The following is a 26,837-nucleotide window of genomic DNA, read 5'->3' on the forward strand; positions in this document are numbered from 1 at the left end:
CACGGGCTTATTCGAGACGCCACTGGCATACTGGTCGTTCGAGAGAGAGAGACGATGGCGAGAGAAACGACATCGCCGGTGTTAGACCCATTGTTGTACTGTTCAGTATGGGCTGTGGGGTAGCGAAATTAGAAGATAGGGTCGCAAAGATATATTCTGGGAAGAAGTAGAGTTATTAATAGATATATTCAGGGTAGAGGTAGGCCACGATGGACGAATCCAAGGAGAGGATGAAGGACTTAGAAGCGGTATTTTACTCGACACTGCACCAGACGTTCAAACTAAACTGAACTTGATGTTTCACGACAGTGGTCGCGTGCGGTTTTGTTGCTTCCACTCGTAATAGTTTTGTAAATTAAGTATCCCATCACGCGAGAAATTGACCTCGTCGGAAACTAGCAAAGTACGCGGAAAGTCTAAGTCATTTACCCGTGCCACAAACCACTGGCTGAAATCGACCCGTCTCGGAAAATCGGCTTCGTTTAAAGCTTGTACCTTTTGCAAATGGTATGGGTGGAACTGATGTCCTCGAAGGATTTTCTAGACGAGTACATGGTTAACGCCCAATTGCCGCCCGACGTTCCTGGTACTGGTTGTTGGATCATCTTCGAAAGTTGTCAAAACGGTGTCCTCTACATCCTCGGGAACAATCGCCGCACGAGGTTCAGGTCCCGACGGTTGAAGTTTCCCGGTTTCTCTCAAGCGTCTGTTGACTGCCGTAAATGTTTGTCGATTGGGAACATGTCGTTCAGGAAAGTGCTCCTGGTACAAGCGCCGAGCTTCCAACGCATTTCCCCGAGCCAGTCCATAAATAAGATCAGAAGGGCTCTAGCATTGGCAATAGATCCTGGCATTAGTGAACAAATTTGAGGATTTTATGCCGCTTCCCACGCGCCTACACTACTGAGAAAAAAATTGGTCGGGTGCCCAAAACATTTCCTACCCTCTTCCCCTCAACCTAAAGCGGCCGAACACGGACGCGGCTCCTTGAATCTAGTTCGGCCGTCTACCACCGCGAGCGTCTCACGTTTTGGAGGGAAAACACATAAACCGCTACTAGAGGGCCAACCGCTCTTGTGTTATCGAGAATATTCACCTTCGCCGAGTGAAGAATTTGGTTAGCTCAGTACTTCTGGTCTCATCTCACTTCTGATAAGATGCATATCTGAGTACTCTACATTCGTGAAGTAGACCATGATTAGTTCCAGATAAGCTTCCAAATGTGCACGTACGCCACGAAGCACGTTAAGGTACACAAATTTAAGCCGTCTGTAAAAAACCTACAACTTCTGACTTTGAAAACTACCCTAATGTTTAGACCAACACAGCATAATTTGTTTTTAACGTTAGAAGTTGTAGGTTTTTTACAGACGGCCTCAATGTGTGCACCTTAACGTGCTTCATGGCGTACGTGCACATTTGGAAGCTTATCTGGAACTAATCATGGTCTACTTCACGAATGCCGAGTATTCAGATATGCATCTTATTTATGGACTGGCTCGGGGAAATGCGGTGGAAGCTCGGCGCTTGTACCAGGAGCACTTTCCTCAACGACATGTTCCCAATCAACAAACATTTACGGCTTGAGAGAAACCGGGAAACTTCAACCGTCGGAACCTGAACCTCGTGCGGCGATTGTTCTCGAGGATGTAGAGGACACCGTTTTGACAACTTTCGAAGATTATCCAACAACCAGTACCAGGAACGTCGGGCGGCAATTGGGCGTTAACCATGTACTCGTCTAGAAAATCCTTCGAGGACATCAGTTCCACCCATACCATTTGCAAAAGGTACAAGCTTTAAACGAAGCTGATTATCCGAGACGGGTCGATTTCTGCCAGTGGTTTGTGGCACGGGTAAATGACTTAGACTTTCCGCGTACTTTGCTAGTTTCCGACGAGGCCAATTTCTCGCGTGACGGGATACTTAATTTACATAACTATCACGAGTGGAAGCATCAAAACCCGCACGCGACCACTGTCATGAAACATCAAGCTCAGTTTAGTTTGAAAGTCTGGTGCGGAATTGTAGGAGATCATTTAATTGGACCTTACTTTTTGCAACCCAGGCTAAATGGGGAGGTGTACTTGACCTTTCTGCGAGACAATTTACCGGAGCTTTCAGAGGATGTACCGTTACGACTGTGACAAATAATGTGGTTCATGCACGATGGCGCACCGCCCCATTTTAATCTCCAAGTTAGAGCATATCTTGATGTCGCGTTTCCCCGGATCGGGGTGGATAGGTCGAGGCGGAACTGTTGCGTGGCCAGCAAGATCTCCCGATCTCAACCCATGTGATTTTTTTCTTTGTGGCCATCTCAAGGACTTGGTATACCGAAGTGAAGTTCGCGATGTCGAAGACTTACGACAAAGGGTAATTAATTGATGGATGTGATAGCATCCGTAACACGTCAGGAATCTTCGAACGTGCTCGTGAATCTTTCAAACGACGCGCGCAAGTTTGCTTAAACGTTGATGGTGCCCATTTAGAACAATATAATTGGGTTTCATTCGAATTATTGTAAAAGTAATGGGGTTCGATTCGAATTATTGTAAATGTAATGGGTTCTATTCGAATTTTTGTAAAATTAATGGGTTCGATTCGATTTATTGTAAAATTTAAGGGGTTCATTCGAATTATTGTAAACGTAATTGGTCTAATTGAAATAAAGAATAAAAGACTGGTCAGTTACCAGTACATCTGAACAAACAAGTAACCGATATCTGAGCTACTTTCCTTACCTTTAATTACAATCATTAATAAAAACAAAGGGATTAACGCTTTTGGCCGTTTAATACGTTCATTTTCTTACAGTAGGTTTTGAACTTATTTCGATCATTGCCTTGTGCTCAATAATCGAAAACAATTGGGTCAAAACCACAATACTAGTGCTATAATTCTGCAAAATCTCCTTGTTTTTCGGCCTACTTTTGAGAGTCCATAACGTCGCAACGGAGCGCTTTACCCTAAAACGTCATAGGACCTTTCGGACTCCTTTTGGCCCAAGGAACATGCCTGTTAATATTTGCCAGACTTTCCAGAAACACCCTGTATACTTCTTGTACCACGCATTTGCTTCTATATCGAGTCAAGGTTCAAAATTCATTAAATGTTTTTGCCATTTTTTTGTTTACTCCAGAAGTTGTTTAATGTTCGGGAGTTAGTGGTTCACAGTCAGCGTAGTTAACATGGTGTTAATGACTCATTACCCAAATTCGACATTGTATTACTAATTAAAAAAATACCTGATTCCACATTCAAAGGCGAGTACAGTTCGTATAATTCTTCTCTTCTAGGGAAGTGTAACTACCACAAAGCGGGATAACATGATTCTTCCCAACATCATTTTACATTGGGAGCAAGGTTACTAAACCGAATCACAGACGTAACGATAATAGTTCCTTCATCATTAATCTATTAACGTTTAACTATTTGCAAGTTCTGGATTTTTGTCCCAGGTCAAGACTAGGTTTGTGGGTTGATTGCTGAGGATTTAGTACCAAACAGTTGTAGAATTGAACCCCCACGGTGTGATGCCCATCTGAAGTTTGATGACCCTGGGAAGAAACATGTTACATAACTAAAATATTAAGAGGAAACAGAGTGTCATCCTTGTTCTATTATCCCCTTTCGCTATTAATGGGCAAGTTTTCCCTCTATCGTTGGGCCAGAGCTGATAACACGTGGAAACGTATCATCTACTCCTTACATTCACAACGAAATGGACATGAACGAATTTGAATTTTAGGGAATTGATAGGTATTTTAAATACAGGTAGAATTTGCATTTTAAAATAGACAGGGTTCGAATTAAAAAAAACCCCGCGGGTTTTATTGGGTTTTACCCACCATAAAACCCACTAAAACCCACTTAATAAAACCCAACACTAAGATCTACAATTTTGATGAGTTTGAATATTAGAATAATTTCATTTTATAGGTATTTGTTGTTTCGACTTCAAAAGTACCTTTTAATATTATTGATTATTTTTAATGAAGCATTTTAAGACTTTTTTATTTAGCAGTTACATTTGAAAGATAATTTCTTAATTTCTACCATGAACACAGCTGGTAAAGATAACCCCCCCCCCCAAAAAAACCCCAAGTACCCAATAAAACACGGTGGGCTGGGGTTTTTAAAAACAAACCCGGTTTTTTTTGAAAAATGAAAATAGATAATGTTATCGTTGATTTGCAAAATACGTCAATATAGGTATGTCTAAGAGTACACTATGAATGTTACGACATTAATAGTGAGTTTATCAACATTTTGTCGCCTTGTTTAAACAAGACTTCAGTGTATCCGAAGGTTGATTTTTCTTGATTGCAATTAACACTTTCATTTCTTGTTAGGAAACATGGGATATGTCCGACGTCGAAGGGCGATACCTTGTCGTATCGGAATTTGCGAAACGAGCCCTCAACATAAAGTATTTTTCAGAGTATTTGGAATTAGATTCGACTAGTTTGCTGAACGAACTAGGCATATAATTCCACGCTCGTTGGGTCAAATTAACAGGAGGGTTCAGATCACAAATCTACAGGATTATACAATAAGTTTTGGATAAACAAAAGCCATTGTAACTTTGCGTGATCCAATGAGAGTTTGTGATCTGCACTATCCTGTATTTTAATTATTATTAATATTATTCTGACTCCAACGAGGTTAGTCGCATTGTTTTTAGCTCCTGCTAAGCCTCGGCTCTACTAGCGTATCCAACCGACTAAGGCTTAACGAAATAATTTTAATTTTAATTTTAATTTTAATTATAATCTTAATTTTAAAACAACGAGGGAAGCTTGCTCGAAGAAAAGTATATCCAAAACATAAAACCAGGAGCATATCCTAACCTTAATTAAGTAATAAGTAATAACTTTGACTTATATAAACCAATATGACAAACAACTGTTTACCAGACTGTAAACATAATGGTAGTGGACTAAAGCAAGGGGACCAGATAAACTGCGGGTTTTGCAACAGCTGGTTTCATATAAAGTGCCTCTCCATAGCAAAGGTTGTTCCTGGTTCCTTCTGGATCTGTCCATTGTGCCTTCAACAGCTAATCGATCTCAAAGACCTCCTGCCAGTACTGAAGAAACTCAAACCTTGGAAAACCAAAAGAAAGCAAGAACTGCAAGACCTGACAGCAATAGTGAATTCTCAACAAATCCAACTTGATGAAATAGAAAAGGAATTACAAACAAAAGACACTGCTGCCGACGAAGCTACAAAGTCAGTGCAAGACCTCAAAGCCAACGTCTCGGGTGAAATAAAAAGCCTAAAAGATACCATAACGGTGTTCGAAGACAAAATAAAAACCATCAACGAAGTAACTACTGAAAGCATTAAATTACTAGAAGAAAAAACCCGCTCGCAAATGCAAACCTCTGCTGGAATTCAAGACAACCCAATACTGCTAGAGCAGGGCTCTTCCATTGAAAACCTAAATCAACAAACCTATGGAGAAACGGTGTCGAACCCCAAATATCCCTTCAAGAGAATCAACCCCAAACACCTCCAACTACCACTCACAATCAAAGATACACGGACCATGGAATCTCCGTGTATGGTAGCAAAAGGTTCCAAAAATAATGAGTCCAGCCTTAAAGGTGGAAAACCACCCCGAAATATCCAGGTAGCACCAATCCAAAAAACTCAGAATACGGCTAGATCTTTCAAAGTTAAAGCAACAAAGGACAATGATGTCTACTTCATCGGAAACTGCGCAAGTGATACTACAGAAGATTCACTAGCAGACTACATCGAAAGTAAGAATATAATAATAACTAGCCTGAGAATGTCCAGCAAAAAGCCATATGGAAACTATAAGAACTACATATTAAACACTACAACACCCCTCGATGATGTTCTCAGGGAATCCAACTGGCCAACGGGGATTTCCTGTGCCATCCTAGGGCGTGAAAAGTCAACCGACACCAAAGTCTGGGGCTCCCAGCACGACATAAACCGATTAAGTTGTGGTCCCGACGTAGTATGCTACACTTTCTCGAACCTGTCAAAGGATACGGAGACGCAGGACGTACAAGAGCACCTTAAAGAACTAAAGGTCAATCCTATCTACGTAAACCCCATGAACTCCGGCCGATATTCAAAGGCCTACGAAATTGAATGCCCTAGAATTCAGGAAGCGGTCTTACGAGATAGAAGCAACTGGCCAGTAGGGGTTAAAATAAAGAAAGTAGCTCTTACTTCTGCTACGCTTCAAACAATAGACGAAGTCTGACTTATACCACAAGCCTACGACGTCGCGAGACCGAACCAAAATTTAGGCGGCCTCAAAATTGGACATCTCAACATACGTAGTCTTAAATATAAAGTTGCAGAGGTCGAATACTTACTGAACACCCATAACATTGACGTCCTTGGACTAACAGAATCCTGGTTGAATGACGATATCCCGGACGTAATTTGTAGAATAAACGGCTACAATTTTTGGAGGCAGGATCGTACCGGTAAAAATGGAGGAGGAGTAGTTATCTACTTTAAATGTGACCTCCCAATTGTAAGAATCCACCAACCTGCTGAAAACCATCTGGCCGAATCCAACCTAGAATCAATCTGGGCAGCCATAGACTATCCAAACTCCAGTAAACTCATGATCGGAATAATCTATATCCCTCCTGTAGCAACTTTACCCACAACAATAGACAACCTATCTAACTGTGTAAATTTCGTCCACAACCGAGTAAATACCGAGGTAATCATTCTTGGTGATACTAACTGTGATCAGTTAAAACCTGCCCCTCTATCCGCTAAATCAAAACTGCTAAACAAAGCGATGTTCCACTTTAAACAACTTGTAACCGTCCCTACAAGGATTACTTTAACTTCTAAGACATTGATTGATCATATATACTCAAACTATCCGAATAGAATACTTGAGACCAAAGTGGTGGTATGTGGAGTCTCCGACCACGACCTGACATGGGTAGTAAGAAGAAAATCATGCCCGAAAGCCACCAAAACATTGAAAGCCGTCAGAAATTTAAAACAAATAAACACGGATAGTTTCGTGCGAGACCTTCAGTCAAGGATCGAGACCTCATACTACAGATATACAGACGTAGAAACTAGTCTGGACAGCCTTCAACACGAAATCAGCTCGTGTTTGGACTCGCATGCACCTCTAAGAAGAAAATATGTAAGAACAGACAACGCCCCATGGATCACCCCTTTCATCAAAGGTCAAATCCACCTACGAGACACCTATAAAACCAAAAGTCGACAATCACAATTAAAGGAGACCTACCTGGACTTATACCGGAAACAGAGAAATTACGTCAACAAAATTATACACAAACAAAAATCTACATACTTTAAAGACAATATCGCAGATAGCAACACAAACATATGGAGATTAATAAAACCCTACGTAAAACTGAAAGGCGATCAACGGATCAATGAATTGGTCTACGAGAACAAAAAATATAATGAGCCGGTTCTGATCTCCAACGCACTTAATGACTACTTCATAAATATCGCAGACACATTAGTCTCAGAAAGCAAACGTTCAAACTTCGTCCAGTCACCCCATCCCAATGCTCCTAAAAACCCAGGCACAGAAAATCAAAAGGAAGAACCATCAATGTCCCTGGAGAATTTTGACCCAGTTGACGAGAAAACAGTTTTCTGCATGCTGAAGAAATTAAAAAATAATAAATCAACGGGTATGGATGGTCTTGCCCCCTCTCTACTTAGAGCTTTAGCGGCCATAATTACTACACCAGTCACCAAAATAATCAACCTTTCCTTAACCTCTGGAGTGTTCCCGAGGCAGTGGAAGTTAGCTAAGGTGATACCAATTTATAAAGCAGGAGACTCTAGAGACCCGAAAAACTACAGACCAATTTCTATACTACCAACTTTATCACTAATCTGTGAAAGGATAGTACACACGAAACTATCTAACTACCTAGAAGACGGCTCGGTTCTCTATGCTCTACAATCCGGCTTCAGACCAAAACACTCTACAAAAACCTGCCTTTTTAACGTATACGAAACTATTTTAGATAATTTAAACAACGATATGTACGTCATCATTGTCTTCATCGACCTGTCTAAGGCGTTTGACACGGTGCAACATAATATTTTAATAGAGAACCTGAAACAATCTGGAATTAAAGACAAGGCATTATCCTGGTTAACATCCTATCTAACTAGTAGATTTCAAACTGTATGTTACGAGAACAACTTCTCCCAAAAACAACTAATCAAACATGGGGTTCCACAAGGCAGTGTATTAGGACCTTTGTTGTTCAACGTTTATACTGCTGACCTTCATAAAGTTATCGAATACACAACAGCAAACGAATACGCGGACGACAACGCCTTAGTTGGCGCCGACCAAGACCTACATAAATTGACTATTCAAGTGGAATCGGATCTTGCGAATTTAAAAAAGGCCTTAATCCAGAAAGGTCTAGTCCTTAACGAATCTAAAACCAAGTTTATGTTATTTGCACCAAACGAAAAACTGAGGAAAATTGCTGAAAGTCTGCAATCCATTCATAAGAACACAATCACTCGAGTGGCGACTTTTAAATACTTGGGTATTTGGTTGGACGAGAAGTTCACATGGGAAGAACAAATTAACTATGTATCCAAAAAATTAAAATCCCGTACTTGGCTATTAAGGCCTCTTCAAAATTGTCTAGACATAACAACTCTCCGTCTTATCTATAACGCGTGCATTAAACCAATCTTTGAGTATGGAGACATTTTCTACCACTCAGCAAACTCGAAAAATACTACAAAACTAGACGCGCTATATACAATATGCACAAAGCTGATATCTAAAAGAAACAAGTATTCTTCTGCAACTGAAGCTAAGCTTATAGCTAACATTAAGACACCTAAAGAAAACTATCACTATAATATTTTAACCTTAATGCACTCTATTAAAAACAATAGAGCCCCTCCGTACATACTGGACCACTTCTCCGACCCAAGACTTCATCACAGTACCAGGAGCCACATCAATGACTTTTATGTAGAAACTTGCACCTCCAGATTTCGCCTTAAAAGTGTCAAATTTCGTGGAGTTAAACTTTGGAACAGCCTACAAAACTCAATAAAAAAAATCGAACCCACCACCGAGTTTAAGAACGCTTTAAAAAACTATATTAAAACAATATCTTAATTAGGAATTAATCCATTTTAACCAATTTTAAGTAATTTTAATTTAACAATGGACACCTTTGTAAATAAGACTTGAATCTCTTAAAGGTTGCTCCAATAAAAGCATTTTATTATTATTATTATTATTATTAATTTAACGATTCCTGAATGTGGCTCTTCGTTTTATTTGAAACATTAACGTTCTCTCCGCTAACTTATGCAAAATTGAAAACTTAATACCACAATGTTATTAAATTTTTTGAATAAATTTAGAATGATTTTTGAAGGGCATAAATTGAGCTATTTTGACGTTGGAAAAATCTATAATGAACCAAATTTTCTCAACGTAAGTGAACGTATAGCTAATATTTAAACGATTTTATTACGTGCCCACAAAGAGTACCTATACGCAAAACGTAACATCGTTTTAGAATGCTCATGCTGCGATTTTCCATGTTACACGCTCATTTTTCGATGGCCGACAGGAATATTTCAGTCCAACTCCGATCTTGGGCACTTTGAACACGATTATAGTGTCCGCCGCCCCAAAGAGAGTCGTGTCCACTACGTTGTCCTTTTTACATATGGACACTCCGGTAAATATTGCAATTACAATCAACTCAATACCCAATTCAAAGCGTTCCATTCTTGACTAAATTAGGTGCTTTTTTTAACGGGATTAACCTTGGTAGTTCTGTCAATTTTGCTCGTCATTCACTCCATTGTAACGAACAAATACAAATCGTTACCAACCAAGAAAGTGGTCAAGAAAATGACCCAAGAAACCATGTAGAATGTCTGGGAGAACGCGTCGCTCTTGTGCGCCAAACGTAAGCAATATTTGATAACAATTCCCCTTTACATAATATCGTATAGCGCGAAGAAATTTCGCTAGTAAAGGATATAATAATCGAAAAAGCTTTAATTAAATAAAATTATGTTCCTTAGCGATTCCCGCCGTTTTGCCTCACAGTACTTGTCGTCTGCTCGCTGCGTCGTGGGTGATCGGAGTGACTTTCATTCTGTTCTTCTTGTGTTGTTACTTGCGAACGGAATTCACGACGGAAAGTTACAGTCGCATCGACACTCTCTCGGACTTGATCAAATCGGGAATCCCTCCTATTATCTTTGAAGGAAGCGGTGCTTTGAAAGATCTTCAAACTTTGGTAAAACGGCTTCTGCATTTTCAGTCATCTATTCTTATGACGTCATTTTTGTGTCTCTGTAGGCAGACGAGGATCCGGTAATTAAGGAATGGCTAGACGCACTCGATCAGGAGAATATTTTCAGCAGCCCGATAGAATTCTTAGAATGTGATGGATACATTCCAATTCTTTCCGGGGAAAAAGTTCTAATCACGGATGATTATTTTCTGGTTTGGTTCTTGGGACAACTGCTGGCCGATGATTCCGAGAGTAAAGAGTTTTTCGTGAAGAACGGAGGACTTTATTTATCGCAATACCACATTGCCGTCGACTATGTACAAGGCTTTTTCAACACATCTTGGATGAGAAGCACACCACAACTCCACGAAAACTTGCATCTAAGGTTGATTCATACGAATTTGATGCTAAATGATTAACAAATTTGATGACAGTTGATATTTTAGCTTGGAACCGATGTTCGAAACGACAGTTATGAAGTACGTGGACTTTAAGAAGAATTATATAATAGAAACAGTCATGTGGAAGAGACCGTTGAAAAGTACAGCTGACTTGGACCTGAGTACGTCCTCGTTCCGTTCTACTTGCTTTTCACGCTGTTGTCAGCTACAGTAGCCGTTCTCATCGTCGAAGTTTTCTTCAAACGATTGCTTAAACGCTGACTATTTAAAGTTCCATACCACGAAATCTAATTCCTCGAAACAATATAATTGTTTGTTCTTGGGAATGTTCATCGCAAATGAACTCACTTCAAAATACGTCACATCAAGTTTTCTCATAAAAAACAAGCTCATCTACCCTGCTAAGCCCGGCGTGTTTTAAAAACGTTTCCTGTCTATGCAGACACTAAAAGGTAAACAGCCTTTCGGTACGTCCGTATGAAATATCTCCAATTCATGATGTTATTATGTTTAAGAAACTACTATTTCAAATTAAAATAATCGATGCTTAATTGGGGATTATTCATAAAACTTAAATGTTGCACGTCTAGAATAGGATAAACACACGCACACGCACACAAACAAACAAACCAACAAACCAACAAACTTCTTATATATAAATATATACTTACGATATGAATGTCGTTAAAATTTAAACTCACGCTTGAAACAAGTTAGCATTGATTAATAATGAAAATATATTGATATATGGTTTGCATATTTTACGCAAACTTGATGATCGAATAGTTTGCCTCGTTCGTCAAAATTACAGTAGCAGTTTCTTAGTTCAAATTTGAAACCAAAACAAACTGAATTTGAATTTCTTGTAAAAGATGTATGCAATAAAATTTTCATTTTCAAACATCCAAATTTTTATCAGTTCATGGAAAAAAAATAAATAAAAAATAAAGATATTATTTCACGAATGGCTTAAATGTAAACCTGACCCTTATTTTGGGAAAACAATATAGGGCTAGTACCTACTTATATTTATAACACTGCTACATGTCAAAAATTCCCACGTATTCCTGCTCGAACATAATTGCGAAAAAATGCAAAGGTTAGGTTATTTCCCAATTGGAAAGCAATGGTACAATCCAACTTTAGAGGGGATAAATATTCCAGTAGAAAACCTGTTCTTTTCCATATTAATAGTTATAGATTTAATTTTAGAAGTAGGAATGGGGTACAGAGTTATGTGGGCGCGCGTCAAAGTTCCGGACCCAATTCCACGGGTCATTTTTCGATGGCCGACAGGAATATTTCAGTCCGACTCCGGTTTTCGATACAGTCCGGACGATCATCGTGTCCGCTGCTCCGAAGAAAGTCACGTCAACATCCTTGTCATTGTTAAATATGGACACTCCAGTAAACTTTGCAATTACAATTCACTAAATATCCAATTCACTCAATTACATTCCTCTTTCAACTAGGTGGTGATTTTAACTGGGTTAACCTTGACCATTCTCTCACTTTTGATCGTCATTCACTCCATCGTAACAAACAAATACAAATCGTTGCCCATCAAGAAAGTTGTCAAGAAACTGGCCCAAGAAACGCTGGAAAATATCTGGGAGAAAGCCTCTCTCTTGTCAGCCGAACGTAAGCAATGAACTTGCTCGCTAAAATTTGAAAAAAATCCACCCCTATGCCAGATCGGAGAATGAGTCAGTTTCGTATTGGAAATACAATTAGCAGAGATTGCCTTGCCATAACGACATATGGCTGGAGCTTTAATCAAACATAATTTTGTGCCGTAGCCATTCCCTTCCTTTTGCCGCAAATTCATTGTCGTCTGCTGGCTGCGTCGTGGCTGATCGGAGTGACTTTCATTCTGTTCTTCTTGGGTTGCTACTTGCGGACGGAGTTCACGACGGATTCGGACGGAAAGCTACAATTGCATCGACACTCTCTCGGATTTGATCAAATCGGGAATTCTACCAACAATGATCATGGAAAACGGAGTTTTCGAATATCTGACATATTTGGTAGATATTGTATAGCGTGTTGTGTTAAGATCTCCATTGGTTTGACGTCATTGCTGCTTCCCAATAGGAAACCCGGGATAAAGTTGTTAGAGAATGGCTAGACGCGCTGGATCATGAGAAACTGTTTAGTACTATGACGGATTATACGAAGCTTGATGGTTACATTCCGATTATTTCTGGGGAAAAATTTCTAATCGCGCTGGACTCCTATATGACTTGGATAATGACAGAATTCATTAGATCTGATTCTGAGAGCAGAATGTTCTTTGTAGAAAAAGGAGGCCTTTACTTTTCGCAGAACGTCCTTGTCTTCGACTACTCACATTTCATTCTCAACACCTCTTGGTTGAGAAGCTCACCACAATTGCACGAAAACCTCCAACTGATGTCGGTACTAATTTCTTACTGTACACCGATTAAAGTGCTTGACCAATGTTCTTATTACAGCGTGGAACCAATTTTCGAAACGCAAGTTTTCAAGTATAAGTATTTTGAAAAGTATAACATAATTTAACACACAATGTGGAAGAGACCGTTAAAAGGCACTATGGCCTTGGACCTCGGTAGCTTCGTCGCTCCTTTCTTCTTGCTTTTCACACTGTTGTCAGGAACAGCAGTCGCCGTAATAACCGAAAAATTCTTCAACCGATTTGCTTAAATACTGAAAATTTAACGTCATCACAGAAAATACAAAAACATTTCTGCTTCTAAATGTAATACACATGTTACGTCATTTTAAATCTACTCTAACTCTTAGTTTAATAAGACGATAAAGTGGTCTCCTTTTTCAACGGGCCTATCAGCATTGGAATTCAGAATAAAATTACTTAATTGCCATGACCTCCTCGTGTCAAAAATAGCAAACTGGTCCTTGAACTTGTCCCACCCTTAGTTTTCCAATAGATTTGAAATTGATAAACTGGTCCCTAGGACCAGGAACGACTGGTACTTCTTGAATTTAAAAATGGTTCAAGCAATAAATGAATGCATTTTGGACCAGAGTAAGTGTGCTGTTTAACAGACTGGCGCCTAGATGTAGTCACGCGTTACTGCCATGTGTTAGAAATTCCCACGTATTCTACATTCGAACATAATTGCGGAAAAGTAGTCAAACAATGGTTAGTTTTTAAAATGGAAAATAAATAAGAAATGGTACAATTCAACTTTAGAAGGGATAAATATTTCCGATTAAAACGTGTTTTGTTCAATGTTGAAACCAACTCCTTCTAAAGGTGCGATTGTTTACAGTTATTATCCACAACACAAGAGACAATAAAAACCAGACTGTCTGGGTTTTAGGCGTCCCGTGACAAACAAAGTAATTATGTGGCACGCATTTTCTTCGATATCGAGTCAAGCTTCATGATTTCACAAATATTTCACCATTTTATTTAATACACCAGAGGGTGGATAACAGTGAGCGCAGTTAAAATGGTGTTAACGATTCATTTTCCAAACTCGAATTGGAAAACTACCTGATTCCAACCTTTCAAAGGCGAGTAGTATAGTTTAGTTTTTCTGGCTGTAGTCACTTGAAATTAGAGATGCCCGATAACAGGCTTAACCCGATACCGATCGTTACCGGTACAAACATGAACTGATACCGATCGATACCGGTACAAACATGAACCGATACCGATCGATACCGGTACAAACATGAACCGATACCGATCGATACCGGTACAAACATGAACCGATACCGATCGATACCGATATGATATCGGTTCATCCCTACAGGCGCGTACTAAGAAAGATTTTCGCTTATTAGTTGTTAGATAAACGGAATTCATGTACTTTTTATGTAAATGAGAACTCGTCACGATTGTAATTCGTAGAAATGAGATATTATCACCATCATGACGTTACGAAAAGACCTAAAAATGTCATGTAGCGTCATATAACGCATTTTAAACGAGTATCGGTTTAGTATCGGTATCGAACCAACCGATCCGATACTATCGGGAAACCCTGAGTTACGGTGAAATAGGGACAAATTTGGCAAACTTGGCTGAGGGACGCGCTACGACGAGACGGGAGCGTTTTCCTGATCGACGTTTAACGCGCGGTGCCATTATTCAAATGACAATTAAATGTAACCGACATAGACATACATAGGCGATTCGTGAGGTTGAACTCGTGATCTTAATCGTAAGTTTTACGGAGTTTCTTGTTTTAAATCAATTAACAAATAGCTATAGGGTTCTCTAGTGGCTAGTCTGTACGCGTCCGTAATACGCTTTGGATTATCTGGACTAATTTGTTGAGCTAGATACCTAATAGAGGCGACAGCTCGAGGATTTTTCATTATTATAAAATACGAAGAGTTTTGAGAAATTATCCGCGATTAGCTACCCTTGGAAAACAGTTGCTGAGTAATAATTATGACCGTATACCCTAAATGATGCGACGTCACGCACACTAAATCGGCAATATGAGCTTGCTTAAATAATTGACTAGCTAAATCGTCTAGAATCAAGTAGGAATCGCGATGTGTTTCCCAAAAATCCGGATCGGCAGTTGGCTATCCTTGAATAAATTGAATTCCCGGAGTCAATTGTTTCAATTTTTCGTAGTTTGGTTGCCAGGCCGCGAAGCAATAAATAACCTTTTTATGCGGCGGGTCAAACATAAGCTGATGATTTTGCAATAAGTTACTTAAAAGGCTGCTTTTGCCCGCTTGCGTTGGTCCCACAATTAGAAACTGGGCGGGTGTTTGAAATTTTAAAGAATGAGAGACTGACTCGGTCGGATTCATTTCAATTAATAAACATTTATTAACGATGACATGTTATTTATAATCATTAAATAACATATATTTAAAAACATAAACAAAAATTATAAACAAAAATATTATAAACAAAAATACAATGAACCCAAAAACCCAAAAATCCTTAATAAACACAATTAAAAAAAGTTGAAAATATTTAAACAATATAAACAAAACCCTTTTACCCAGAAAAACCCCTATTAATTAATTGTTTTTAAAAAGTTTTTTTCTAATTCCAAACAGCGTTGCTGGAAGCGTTGGGCGTTGATCAGGTCAAAATTCACGCGAGACTCGGAGGGTAGAATGTTAACACGCACTACAGTAGCAAACACGACGGATGGATGCGCACGCGCACTTTTTCGTTTCCCGACCGCTCTTCGTTGGTGGTTGGGCACGTTTGGAGGTCGCAAACATCCGTGCCCTCGCTGGTCCGGAAGTCGGGAAACCCCTGACGCAGTGGTTTGTTGTTGCACGGTTTCCTGGAAACCATCGGACACGATGGACTGTGCTTGCGATGTTCCCTGGATGGATGGTCCGTGCAACGCCACTGGTACAAGGCAATACCGCAAAAGGCGCAGCGCGTCGTCTGTGTTTCTACATCTGCAAGATAGAAACCGTCCTTGGCCAAGGCTTCGATGGGAACGCAAGATTCCCACAAACCCTCAAAAGTATGTCTCCGCCTAGCCTCGTAATTCATGCGAAAGAGATGTTGCCTCTTTGAAACCGTACGGACGACTGGTTCGCAAATCGGCGTTCAACAATCTCTTATTCGAGGTTTGACGAAATGTTTTGGTGATTTTAACGGCCTCTAGCTGCAGCTTGTATTTATCCCGTTTAAAATTAAAAGAGACATTGACTGTAACTTCCCTTTCCGGATTCATCGCCACACTTTCAAAGGTTTCAAAGTCAAGTTTTTCCAGATTTTCTCGATTTAGGGTTAACCCTTTAATTTTCTTGACTTCTTTTCCTTTGCTAGTGCGAAACGAGTAACCTTTGGCGCCGGTACTACAAAAGGAAGTTATATAATCACCGCCGAGTTCGTCCGCCCAGCAACCAATATGATTGCCAGTCGGTATGTCAAACTCTCCCGGTAGATGGCTGTAGATTATCGAGTCGGTGTCACAATACAAAGCTGCGCGGTATAATTGAAGCAACATCTTGTTCAATTCAAGTCGCCCGTAGCACGAGACAAAGCTACCCACGATCGCCGACCCCAGTTTATAGTCCGAAACGTAATCGCTTTTGGCTTTGTACGATAAGAGAGCGATCGACTCCGTAACTGGCCGTAAGTCGACTAAGTGTAATCGCTCGCGTATCGTATCAATTTGTAATAATTGTTGATAAAGATGCTGCGAATCTTACCCGTATTTAACGCCATGCGACTCCAAAGAGAATTTAAATTAATTTTAGCGATATTACGCAGGGAAGGATTTGATTGAATATCCGCCACGGTCAGCGAGAGCTTTTCATTCGTGTTTATATCGGCGATATACGCTTCTTTTTGCAGAGGCGTTTGCGCGTGAGCGGGAAATCCGGAATTCTTCACTTTTAAGGCGATAAAATCAGTCATGTACTGCGCGAAGAAGTATTCCGTTTTTGGATAATGGTGAACTTCGAATATATCGAGGAGTTTATAATCATGCTCCATAGCGGCATAGACTTCTACCGTCGGCCAGACTGATTCGAAAGCCCGTTCATTGAAAGTGTGATCGCAGATTTCCGCTCGCAATTCTAAACACGTGCGACAGAGGGCGTAGGCTAATTTAATACCGCTGCGAAAGGGAATTAAGGGGATGTGGAGATCTTGAGGGGCCAGCAGACGACAACTCATAACGCCAAAATACCACCCTGGCGATTTGACAAAATCTCTGTTATAGATAATGGGGTGGCCGCTAGGGTACGGACAATCGCGACAAACTTTCGGGTTTAAAGAAATAATATCCTTGTAGAAAATTTTCTCCTCGCCTTGCACGTGGCAGTTAAGAACAAAATTTTCCGTTCGTCCCCCATAGAGAGCGCTACGAGCTGATATTTGAGGTCGAAAAGTTAAACTTTTGCAAAAAGCCTTAGCTTCGGCGTTTTCTTTTAAAAGCTTAGCAAATTGACACTCAAAAATCGAGGTATATTCATATCCGACCATCTTCTCTTTAATAAACAGCTCTCTATCTAGCGTCCGCTCGTACAGAAATCTGTTGCTGGCTTTGAGTTGGGTATTGTAGGCGTTAAGTTTTTGACATGGACAACCGTGAAAGTAGCAACCGTGAAAATCGTAAATTTTGGGCGGAGTTTCACTATAGCCGTCAACTAAATGGCGCCCCACCCGATATTCACCCCCATAGCTTAAAGCCGTTTGCAATTTTATATCCTCGGTTTTCTCCACCCAAGCGAGATATTTTAGGCTAATCTGACTGTGATTAAATTTTGCGTTATAGCCGTTAGAAGGAACAATACCCATGCTGTAAGGTTTATAGTAATTGTTAAGATAAATAGTGGTTAGAGCACCCGCCAAAGTAATATTTTTTAAGCAAAAGGGGTCTAATTTGGTTAGATCTACGTAAATGTTTCTAAAAGCTTCGACGCCTTGTCTTAGGACTTTGACGTCTTGAATGCAATATTTAATAAGCTCCTCTTTGATGTTATAAATAGATCCTTCCATTGACGCGTACCAAGTTTGAAAATCCCGATAATCATTGGCTTTCATTCAGGGATGACGCCAATGTAATTGAGATTTTCTTCGGTATGAAAATCAAATGGAAAGAATCCTTTCGCCACATCGCCGAGGTTAAACATGCTAGTGAAATTACGCAAAGGTTGACTAATGTAATTAAAGCTATCGAGGAATCTAATTTGCGGCCCCTCGAGATGAATCATTAGAATTTTACTGCCGTCAAAAATAACGGCAGGGGTGACGTGTCTATGAACTAGAGCGTTATGAATTAAGAAGTTATCAAAAGCTTTCGTGTAATGGGCTACGACTTGCGTGTTAGTAAAGCGCGGTTGATACGTTTTACGTTTTTGTCCAGTAAAAACTACCTGCTCTATGATAAATAAATAATTTAAAAATTGCTCGACGCAATTGGCGCCGTAAAAAATTTTGGTTTCAAAGCCAACTTCAGTTTGCACGTCGCAAACTAGTAAAATGGGGACGTGGATATTATTTCTAAGAATAGTCTCAATGTCGAAATAAATAAACCGCGAAACTTTCATTTTGGTTTCCAAAGGCATAACAAAATGTTCACCTGGCGGATGAACTATTTTACATTGAGAGCATTCGGGATTGCAGTCGTGATCCTCGTCCATAAGCCGCCCACATTCTAAACATCGTTTTTGACTCGCGCAGGTGCCATTAAGTAAATGAGTTTCGAAGCAAGGGCCAGGGAAAAAGTAGCGGTGGCATTCGTCGCAACGTTTTAAAACGTCCTCGTTGGTTAAATGAAAAGCTTCTCCTTGGCACCGAGAACATATATAGGGTTTTGTATCCTCGGGGCATTTATGCTCTTTCAACAAATTATATTTGTAAAAAGATTTCAAACATAAATCGCAAGAAATACAACCGCCCATCATGCCGTGCCAAGTTTTCGCGGGGTGGATATGATCGCTAATTTTTAAAAGATAAATAAATTTAGGAGCTTGGGATCCTTTGAAAAATATGGTAAAATTATTCGCAGCATCAACTATTACGATCCGATAATGGGGAGCTAAATAATTTTGAAATTTTTGAATATCTTCTAGAGTAACGAAACCTTCAGGGATTCCGGCTTTTCTGTGCACGATTTTCGCAATATTACCCACAAGAGTGCTATTGCGTTTCAGTTTGTCAAAATTGTTCTGGTTAAAGGGCGGACCTTGCTTAGTTTGTTGATAAAAATTGCGATCGGCCATCTCTTTACCCAGAACTAAACTCCGAGCAAAACAGAGATTATCATTGTTCTCCATAAAAATAAATTGGTTATTTTGTTTAACAAACTAATCCAAATTAACCAACGTTCTATTTTTAATGAATTTGTACAATGTTCCTATTTTGGCATCGAGGTTTAGAAAAATTATGTCACACTGAAAATCTTCCCCATTAAAGACAAAGTCCCGACTAGATTGCGTTACTCTATAGATGGTGCGCATAATTCGCTTACTGGTGAATTTGTCAATTTTTATAAATTTAATATTTACGGGGGTCGTCAATCCGGGGGAGCTTAAAACAAATCGAACTCGATTATAGTCCGGGTTCTCGGTTACTAATTTGCGTATAACTTCGTCGAGAATTTTTCGAAAAATTCGAAAAAAATCTCGCGTTGGGATGTCATCCAAATTTTTGAAAGCTATACGCAAATCGATTTGTTTACAGTGCCACTTGCGACTCGTTTTGTCAATCTGCCGCTCAATTGTGAAGAAACGGTTTACCTGCGCGTGTTCCTCCCTCTCACTACCCTCCGAGTCGCTGCCGTTGCTGCTGCTCGAACTCATTTTTTGAATTTCTATCAGAAATAAAAAAATTGGAAAAAATTTTGGTTTGTAAATTTATTGTTAAATAGATACGTACTTTTCTGGGAGGCTGTTGTTTGGCTTCTTCGTCTTGTTTGACGGCCTCCACTAGCTTCTGGAAGGCGTTAAGGACGTCCTGCACAAAGCCCTCGTCGTCCGAGTCCAGCAGTATTTCGATGGGTTCGGGCTTCAGGAACTGGGTGATGTTTCTTTTTCCACTACTGGTAGTAGGGGCTGCAAAATCTTCTTGCGACGACGGCGGTGAATTCAGAAGACTTTGAGATTCTTGGAGATATTTACTCATGGTGGCAAGTTAGATTGTGATAGTCCAATGCCCATGCTCGAGCTTTTATACCAAAATCTCAGGGCCATTTTTTTTAGAATACAGGCCCAGACATGGTTTTTTATAACACAACCTCGTTTTACTCTTATTAAGAGTTTAAAAAATATAATTATGTACCGACATGCAATTTTTTAATTTAACCTAAAATACATTTTTTATTGTGGAATTGATACTAAAGATTATAGACGACATTAGCATACCTACTATATAAAAAAAAACCTCTATAGTTTAATATTAATATACATTTATTTAGATTTAAATCATGTTCAAAAACAATTTCCGTCCCTCCCAAAGTAATTACTTTTAACCTTCACTAATAAATTGTTTTTCTTAAATAAAGCGATCTCGTGAGAGTTATTCAAATTTAATTATTCGAAACACCCAAACAAGCTTTTGCATACGAATAATATTTGTCCCCTCGGGCTTCTACCAAAGTAACTTTTTTTAACCTTCGCTAAAGGTTTTTTTATATAACACGATCTCGTTTGAATTATTTAAAACACGCCTAGACAACTTTTTTGCATACGAAAAAAAACTTAGACCTCGGAGAGATTTCTAATTTTATAAATATATACCTAATTAACTTTTCGCTATTTATCGAATTTTAAGAATCTTGAAAGTATTGGCTAGACACTATTAGATTTGACCTCGATAATTTAGTATATAAACTCAGCATTTCAAAATGAAAGTTATCAGTTGTTTAACAACGTTATTTTTCTAAAGACTTAAACAGAACCTCTTTAAAATGTCTTTTTCCAACGCCTCTCGTTTGCCCTGCCTGCCTGTCATCAAAATCCATCCGGCAGCGCTTACTCCCCGTCGTGCCACTCCCCAATCGGCCGGACTGGACTTATATTGTCCAGTCGATACCGTAATTGACCCTCACGGTATCAAAATTGTGTCGACTGGGTTAGGCGTTATGCTGCCGGCGGATAGCTACGGTCGCATTGTAGGCCGTAGCAGCTTGACGACCCAAGGACTGTTTGTCGCCGAGGGGACTATCGGTATGTTTGTTAGTTATTTTATAATGCCCAAAAGTATAATATTTCCTAGCAATAATAGACGCCGACTATCGGAGCCCCCTAAAAGTGGTGATCGCCAACGTAGGGGAGACTCCCTACACTGTTCGACGGGGCGATAGAGTTGCGCAGTTGATAGTTACGCCGGTTATATTGCTAAGACCGGTGGAAGCGGCGGTAAATATTTTCAAGTTTTTAATTTAGGTTTCAACATGCAACACATTTTTTATGTTGTTTCTAGAGTCTGACCCCTACATCACGCGGCAGTGGGGGTTCGGCTCGACCGGTGTTTAGTCTTTTTAAATGGTGGTGGGGCTATTTTTTTATGTAAATATTTTTGATTTATATATTTTTGTTGTTTTGTATTAATTTTTTGTATATTATAATATCATATGTTATTAAAAATCTTTATTCGTATATTTGTTATTCTTTTCAGACTTGTAATTATAGGCTTATTTTTTAACCCCACCTTAATTAACCTAGCCAATGAAATTGTCTCTTTACTTACGCTCCGCCTAATAAGACAAGTAGGAACCAATTAGAACTACCGCTTAACTAGCTAGTATGTTACATATATCACGTACTAGCTATTTAAATATCATTTGCTATCGTAACCCGCACAATATGCTGTGCCTCATTTTCTTTTTTGTTTACGGGTTAATAGTCAACGTTTTGTTAACTCTTTACGAAATTGAGCGGCGAAGCAGAAAACAATTGGAAAATAAACCGAAACGTTCCTCCACTGAAAATCCTTCCGAGTCAAATAACGATACGGGGTCAACGTGAAAAATGAACTCATTAAAACATGTTTGTTTATCCCTGCTGGTTGTTGACTATTTTGTAATATATACTTTGTATTTGTTTATTACGCATACCTCTTATAAAGAGTAAATATCTGATGTCTTAAAATCTGTGTTTTTATTAACTTTAGGCCTACAGAAAGCTGATTCGACCTGGTTAAAAGGTGACGTCAAGGTTGAATATAGCTTTTAGTTTTGGTTTAAGTTAAGAAGATGATGTCATGAAACTAACAGGCAGGGGCTCGGGCTAGTCCAGACTTGTCTGAAAAGTTTGGTTTGAGTCTGGTGGATGAGGGTCTGGCAGCCATCTTGGGGTGGCGGCCATCTTGGATCTCTGCGAATCTGAGTGGTTCCTACTACTCCTGTATCGGCAAGGGAGATGACATTTTAAGAAATGTAACGACTTCAGTCGTAACCACTGAAAATATATTAGATGTTATTGAAGTGGAGAATGAAATAGCCAAAAACCATTTATAACTTAAACTAATAGGAGAACATGAATAGGAACATATAGGGAATCTAATAACAACTTAAATGCAATTACAAGAATGCAAATTGCACTAAACAATTTTGGCGAAAATTTTGAAATTTTTAATGTTAAATACAAGGAGCTGGTTTAATACGATTTCATTTTATTTATTTTCCTTTTGATACTTTTAACAGCTAGAAATTAGCGAGTAAAAGGAAATAGATATTACTTGATTTACTTGATAATAAGGGAATGTAAAACTATTACTTGAACTGTGTATATTTTTGTGAATCTTCGCGGTTTTTTTATATGCACAATAAAATATTCATTAATTCATTCATATAAAAGCAACCAAGATTTATTAATAATTCAGAAACTTGTGTTGTGGATTTTCTGAGACTAGTCGAGGGTGGAGTCGTTGTCGAGGACGGTTTGGGTCGCAATCGAGGTTTTGAGTCGCAGTTAAGTGTGGTGTGGCAGTATAGGTGTTACCATAATAAATTCGTGTTGCCACAGGTACTGTGATGTTCGTAGTTGGTAAACGATGTGGTTTTGAGAACTAATGGAGGGTTGTTGGTATTCGTTTTTAAACATTATGAGAGTTTGGGTTCATATTTTAGGTATCGAGTCTCGGCCGTTTTTCCGATAGATTGTTCTGTTCCCATAACGACATAAGATTGTGGTTCAGCGTATTCTCCGTTACTGAACAATACTGAAGGGTGCCACGGTGACTGTTCAGCGCACTTTGTTTACAAGTGTTGAGGATTATATATGTATGGATGAAAACCATTTGTCGGTAAGGTCTGCTCTGCTGCATATCTATAATAATCGGAATTATTTCACTATCAACTGAAACTAAGAACACGCGTCTATACAAGAAAAAAATGTTTTAGACTTACCAGTTTTCGTTGCTCGTAGTCTAAAATAAGTTGGGCATTTGAGATATTTAAGTCGACATGTCCCTCTTGGATGCATTCATTCTTTTCTCGGTGGTCTTTTTCAACTGTTGAATTGCTTTTTTCTTTTTTGGTCCATTTCGTCCTTAGCGTTTTTAACTTGAGAATATAAGAAGGCACTCAATGCAAATTCGTCAACTAAAATACAATTAAACTACGCCAGATATAAGACTAATTTAAAACATAAAGAGAATCACATGGATATAAACAAAAACTATTTTATTCGGGTGTAAATAATTCCGATAAAATACAGCGAGCTTTCGGCTCGAGAGCCTTTATCAATCTGAGGCGTTAATTTCTAAATTTTAATTTTACAAGGTAAGTTATTTTTTAAGCGCAAAATGTTTTTTGTTGATAACACCCCATAATCCGGACTCTTCACATCCTTCGTCTAGGTTTAAAACACCCTGTTTTTTTATAAACAATCCTTCGACAAACTTCCGTTTGTAGTACCGCCCTTCTTTGTGTAAGATTTTTACATTGTCAAGGTTAATGCTATGCGTTTTCTCTTCCAGCATGTGCTTGGCTAAACCGTTACTGAGGTCCCACTTTTTTATTGCTAATTTATGTTCCCTAACTCGTTCTCTTAATGTCCGTTTTGTTTCACCTACATATGTTTTTCCACAATTACACCCAATTTCATAGACAACACCACGGTTGTCTAGTAGGGGTTTATTTTCATTTGGTTTATTATTTACTAGTGTATTCTTTAGTTTATTTCTTCCCTGGTGAATTAAAGTTATTCCTAACGGTTTTAAAAGCCTGTTGGCTTTCTCACTGCTCCCTTTTAGATAGGGTAGAGCCAAGCACATACTGGGGTCAAATTTTGATACATTGTTGCGTACATTATTGTTTTTAAATATATTGTCAATGATATGTGTGGGGTAATCACAATTTTGGAGTTGTTTTTTAACCAGTTCTTTATCCAAATCCGGTACGTCAGATATATTTTCTATGCGAAACTTGAGACTTTTTAATATCCCGATTTTAAACTTTTCATGGTGGTAAGAGTTAAAATTTAAGTATTTATTACAATGGGTGGGTTTCTGATAGAGTGAAGTCCCTAGGGCATTATTTTCCGCGGTGCGTTTAACTAATACATCTAAGAATGGTAACTTGTTTTTCTGTTCTAGTTCAAAGGTGAATTTCATTGAGTTGTCCAAGGTATTAACTTGCTCTAAAAAATAGTCTAAGTTATTTCGCTTATCGTTGTAGATTAAAAATATATCATCGACGTATCGGTTCCAAAAAGTTATATGTCGCGAGAACCTCTCATTTGTGAAGACTTTAGATTCCAAGTATTCCATATACATATTGGCTAGTACACTCGAGAGGGGGTTTCCCATAGCTAACCCCCGTTTTTGTGTGTAGAAATGGTCCAAAAATTTAAAGTATGTGTTTTCTATGCAAATACGGCTCAGGTCTACTATCGAGTTTATTTTTAAGTCTGTCCGTTTTTTTAAACTTTTATCGTTATATAATCTATCCTCTAATACCTTTAAAACCCTCTCTATGGGAACATTTGTATATAAATTTGTTACATCTAAGCTTAAAATTTTATCATTTTGTTCTAAATAAATGTTTTTAATTCTTTTAACAAACTCATACGAATTTTGTACCGTATTGTCTGTTTTGTTTACTAAGGGTTCAATTACCCGCGTTAATGCTTTAGCCAAATGGTATGTCGGGCTGTCGATGCATGCAACGATCAACCGCATAGGGATATTTTCTTTATGAATTTTTGGTAGCCCATATACATGTGGGGGCTTTAGGTTATTTGAAATGTAACGGAAGAAACCTTTTTTGGGAATTTCATTCTGTTCTATACAAAGTCTGATGTGCTGTCTTATCAAGCGATCGAGATCCGTCGTTTGGTCTTTTTTTAACTGTTCATAGTCACCACTATTTTCTAATACATATAAAACCTTTTTGTTGTAATGGTTCAGATCTAACACTACAATTTTTCCCCCCTTATCAGCGTTTATAATTTTAATACTCGTGTTATTTTTTATGGATTTTAGTGCAAATCTTTCATTTCTCGTTAAGTTATCTTTTATATTTAAATTGTTCGGTTGGCTAAAACAATTCTTAACGATGTTACGGATATCTTGCTTTTGATTATCATGTAGTGTGTTGTTAAATCGTAGGAATTCCTCTGTACTCGCGATGGTGTCAATGAAGGGTACCTTCTTGTCTGAAGGAGCGAATCCTAATCCCTTGCTTAGTAATTTTAATTCGGCATCGGATAATACGTGAGTGGATAAGTTTATAACATTTGAAGTGTCTAAATGAGGGGAGCGTTCTTGCGTATCTTTCACCGCACTTAGATTAAGCCCTTTGAATTTTTTAATGTGGATAATTTTATTTTTATTGAACTCGCGCACGTAGTCCTCGGTAATGATGTCCAATAGGTAACATACCGTAGGATAGTCCACATACTTGAAAAGTTTTTCTTCCAGTTGTTTAATTTCAACGCATACTTCTTTCTTGCGATGATGTAATTCGTTCCGTTACATTTCAAATAACCTAAAGCCCCGACATGTATATGGGCTACCAAAAATTCATAAAGAAAATATCCCTATGCGGTTGATCGTTGCATGCATCGACAGCCCGACATACCATTTGGCTAAAGCATTAACGCGGGTAATTGAACCCTTAGTAAACAAAACGGACTATACGGTACAAAATTCGTATGAGTTTGTTAAAAGAATTAGAAACATTTATTTAGAACAAAATGATAAAATTTTAAGCTTAGATGTAACAAATTTATATACAAATGTTCCCATAGAGAGGGTTTTAAAGGTATTAGAGGATAGATTATATAACGATAAAAGTTTAAAAAAACGGACAGACTTAAAAATAAACTCGATAGTAGACCTGAGCCGTATTTGCATAGAAAACACATACTTTAAATTTTTGGACCATTTCTACACACAAAAACGGGGGTTAGCTATGGGAAACCCCCTCTCGAGTGTACTAGCCAATATGTATATGGAATACTTGGAATCTAAAGTCTTCACAAATGAGAGGTTCTCGCGACATATAACTTTTTGGAACCGATACGTCGATGATATATTTTTAATCTACAACAATAAGCGAAATAACTTAGACTATTTTTTAGAGCAAGTTAATACCTTGGAAAACTCAATAAAATTCACCTTTGAACTAGAACAGAAAAACAAGTTACCATTCTTAGATGTATTAGTTAAACGCACCGCGGAAAATAATGCCCTAGGGACTTCACTCTATCAGAAACCCACCCATTGTAATAA

This window comes from Phalangium opilio, unplaced genomic scaffold (genome assembly GCF_054372755.1).
Source record: "Phalangium opilio isolate 3A_F unplaced genomic scaffold, DU_Popi_V2 ptg000093l_1, whole genome shotgun sequence".
NCBI lineage: Eukaryota > Metazoa > Arthropoda > Arachnida > Opiliones > Phalangiidae > Phalangium > Phalangium opilio.